A 4,643-nucleotide genomic window follows, 5' to 3' on the forward strand; every position below is an offset into this window, starting at 1 on the left:
AGCGGAGCCTGGCGCATCGTCCCCTCCGTGCCTAAGCTGGCGGAAAGGGTCCTTCGGCCTGGGTTTTCTGACAGCGCGGGATACGCTGTCTCCGAGGCCTCTGTCCTCTGAGGGCGCCCGAGGCCTGCCGTCAGGATTGGCGCAACTGCTGGTTTTCGTCAGTCCTCCGCGGTTGTCCCCTGCTCGCGTTAGCGACGGCGGTATCGTCCGACTCCTGCGCGACCGCAGTACCCAACGCTGAGGGCCACCAGGCCGCCAAGTTCCATGACGCCGTTAGGCTGGTTTGAAAGTGAAATGTTCAGCGCAGTATTCAAACCCTGAGGAGCTTCCTTTTAATCCCATCCGCACTGTTCTACAGTTGTAGGATTTTGTCATTTTTCCAAGAGAACTGCAGGATTTGCCATTTGTGCCGCTGGTTGACCGTTTTGCTGCAGCCAAGGTTACGTTCCATTTTGTGTCTCTGCCTCAAAATGCCACCCATTTGCTGATTTTCCCCAACCAGAAAAGCTGGCTAATGATCCGGGAACAAATTCAGAGTGCAAAGGGGTGGAAAATCAGAATGGACACACAGTTTACGCCCACAAAGTGAGGAAAATCAGCTTAGGCCGGCAAGTTCTTAAGAATGATGAAGCAATCATGGACCAGGACACATGCTAGTCTCATGTTCACAGGCGATACCCAAGACATTGCCAAGTAATCTGACTGCAGCTTTTAACAAGCACTGCCACTGGAAGGCAGCCTAAAACTGCAGCTTGCCTCTGTACTACCAAATTAAACACGGTGCTGAGTTCAGCTGATGTGGAACAGCCCACTCCAGTTACCCTTCAAAACAAGGTGGCCACATCCACGTTGCCTATGGAGAATACTCCTATCCTCATGCCAGTTCTCAAACTGTGAAGTGTGCTCATTGGTCAGGGCCAAACCTCTGCCAAGGGGCCATTTGAACAGTTTAACAGGATAGAAAATCAAGTTTCACTCTCCAGGGCTGCTCTGTAGTTTTCCAGGAAAAAACATCCTGTCAGTATCTTTTTATATATTTTTTTTAATATTTAACCCAAAGCAACTTTATATTTTTTTATATATATATATATATAAAGCAACTTGCCATGGTTTAACCCCAGCCAGCAACTAAGCACCACGCAGCTGCTCGATCACTCCCCCCGTACCCCTGGTGGGATGGGGAGGAGAGTTGAAAACAAGTAAAACTTGTGGGTTGAGATAAGAAGAGTTTAATAATTGAAATAAAAATAAAATAATAATAATAACAATAATATAGTAATGAAAAGGAAGGTAACAAAAAGAGAGTGAAATATAACCCAAGAAAGACAAGTGATGCACAATGCAATTGCTTATCACTTGCTGACTGATGCTCAGCCAGTCCCTGAGTAGCGATCCACCTCTCCTGGCCAACTCCCCCCAGTTTATATACTGGGCATGACATCACATGGTATGGAATACCCCTTTGCCCAGTTCGGGTCAGCTGCCCTGTCTGTGTCCCCTCCCAACTTCTTGTGCCCCTCCAGCCTTCTTGCTGGCTGGCCATGAGAAGCTGAAAAATCCTTGACTTAGTCTAAACGCTACTGAGCAACAACTGAAAACATCAGAGTGTAATCCACATTCTTCTCATACTGAACCCAAAACATAGCACTATACCAGCTGCTATGAAGAAAATTAACTCTACCCCAGTCGAAACCAGGACATAACTTCAACCCAAAGCAACTTTCTTTGAATAGCCAGTGCTCATACCTCCACAGTTTCTTCCCCTCCTCCACCTGGCTGCTACACGAGTTACTCAGGAGTAGGAGTAAATCCGCCAAAGTCAACCTAGTAGTTGCAAGAAGGCAGAGCTTCTGTTTTCGTCTGGCCAGTGTGTTAAAATCCAAGAGATCTGACTGAGCCTGGCAGTGCCCCATCCAGGGCAGGTCAAGGAGTAAGACAAGAGCTCGCGCTTTTGCTTTGAGTGCTGTACCCGGCCTGGTCCAGAGGGGGAGAAGTGTGACAATGCCGAGAAGTAGTCCGCAGAAAAAAACAGCAATGTTTTTCATTTTCATTTCATTTCAATTAATGTTTAGGGTTTGACACATAAACGGTACCACACTTTTAGAAATTGTGGTATGCATTTTGCTGTCCATCACCACTTCTTCTATTGAACCATGTTCTGCTGATTTTTTACAGGTCAGCAGTTATGTCTACATCTGCCTTTTTGTTGTTGTTGTTGTTTCTCTACTAGTCTCTTTTCCTCTAATGCTGAGTAATGAACCCCGAATTGTCTGAAATTAGGTGAAGACCTAAGCTGTTTCTTTTTTTTAACCATTAACACTAACCTTATTGCAAAAAGTAATATGATTACTTCAGCAGAAATTAAGAAGCAAAATTAACATCTATATTACTAGACTCAAATAAATCTTACAGTGCAAAACCTCATGAGGGGTTTGTCAGCCCTTGCACACGAAAATCCTTTTCTTGGGAAAAGAAAACAGACAAATAAATGAAAAGATATAATCTTACTGGAAAACTCCCGAAACCACAATTCAAACAATCTCGTAACACAATCTTTCTTATTCACATATTTATTGAAACCTATAGACAGTTTCAATAGCATTTTTGGTTACTTTTTCCCATGTGTATTTTCATCAATTCTATAGGTAACATTACCAGCAGGGACTGATTTTTTAAGTATTTTTTTAACAGAATCACTGATGTTGCAACAACCCACCTCACAAATGTTTTACAGCAACATCCATATGGTCAGCTGTCAAACTGTCCCCATCATCCCATCCAAACACAGTCTAATCCATCCTACCCCAACCTGTTCTGCTACCTAATTAACAAAACCCAAATTCCTTATTTGCATTAAATGTGTATCTTTGCACAGTTTCTACTCCCACTTTTGTTATACTAACTAGCAGAGTGCCTGATGCTAATCCGTTGGAGCCCAGTTCTCTACTTGCATGATTACCACTGCTAGTAGGAGGGTAAACATGGTGATGCCAATATCTAGTCTCTCTTTCAAGCTGCCTTGTTCATCCATCATGTCTGGGATGTTTGGATCTCTAGGGATGGCAGGGATTAGCACAAAATGTCCCTTCTCTGCTTCCAGCTCCCTTTCAGCTCTTATTGTTAATTTACCCACAATCTTACTTACTGCGTGTATCATCAGCCTGATCAAATTCTTGTGTAACTCAGTCTTTAGATATATTGCCTTCATAACTTGCTTTCTTGATGTTTTCACCTCTTAAAATACTCTTCTTGAATTTTTTTTAACTGCTGTTTATTCGAGATATTTATTTATAGATTTTTTCCATCACTTAACTCAATTCCTATACTGATCTGGCTTTTTCAGAAGTCTTGACAGGTTTGCAGTTTTCTTGGAGTATATTTGTGTCATTTCTAGCCCAACTTCTCTTTGTATGTCTATTTTGCAGTTCTTTGCTCCATGCTTTTTATTACTTCTTTAAATATTTGCCATCCAGGTTATACTGAGGTTTTTTTTCTGACCATGATGCACGGACACCTCTGTACTTACTATAAATAGCAGGGTAAATCTTCTGAGCTGGCCTTTAAATTCCTGCAGGCTCTGAAGTGAGTAAAGCATGAATCATGGAGTGAAGAGAGGTTCAGGGGGCTATTTTAGTCGGACTATGGTCTCGGTCTCTCAGTGTTAATTTATTTAAGTGGGGAGTGACAATGGTCACATTCCTTGTGACCACTCTAAGTCTCTCTGGATCCACTCACACAGGGCTTTCAGATCCTGGATTTATTCCTCGAGTCCTCTGTCCAAGACTCTAGTACACAGGCAGAAGAAAGCTAGATACATCTTCACAATCTTCTTAAATTTATCCTGGCAGGTAGGTAGGTCTGTCATCCACCTCTGCCTCTCACTGCATGCATCTTCTTCAGTATGTGTAGGCTGCTGTAGTGAATACGCTCACTGCATCCTTGTCCTGTTATGTATCATATTTTCAATCCCTTAAGCATCATTTTTCAAGCTACATATCACGGAAGAATTTGCCCTACACCTGTGCTAGGATTCTCTGAAAGGATGCCACTCTTGTAGTCCATTACAAGATGTTCCATGCGTTTTAAATAATTTTGCCTGCCATGCTGGGGCTTGGGGGCAGGGTGGGGGGGGGTCACCTGGGTTGTTTTTTTTTTCTCTTGTTAATCTCTCTGATAACTTTTGAGCATTCGATCAATGTTGGGGGGGGGGTTGAAGCATCAAAGATAAGTACTCGCAAATTTGAGAGATTAGAATCTGGGTAAAGGAAAGAGAGAGAGTCTCAAATTTCTACCACAGGAAAGAAAAGCAGAACTCGGCTTCTTGTGTGTGTGGAGCAGCAGCAACCAGCCAGTTAACACAAACAACCTGGCCGATCACCGTAAATACAGCTTGAGCTCAGCTGCTGTGCCATCATCTCCAAACAAACAGGGAAAGATTTGAGCTGTCGAGCACCAGAACCAAGAAAGGAGAACTAATTTGTAGACTTAATGTATTCTGCTGCACAAGGATCTCCTTCTTTTTCCTCATATGTCTATCTTTACCATATTTAAATTGTGAGCTTCTGAAACACACAAAGAAGTTTTTCAGTCTGTCTATCTGTATAGATACGGAGGTTTTCTTTTCTTGGAAATTATTACCACTA

This window comes from Haliaeetus leucocephalus, unplaced genomic scaffold (genome assembly GCF_000737465.1).
Source record: "Haliaeetus leucocephalus isolate CR32 unplaced genomic scaffold, Haliaeetus_leucocephalus-4.0 Scaffold195, whole genome shotgun sequence".
NCBI classification, from domain to species: Eukaryota; Metazoa; Chordata; class Aves; order Accipitriformes; family Accipitridae; genus Haliaeetus; species Haliaeetus leucocephalus.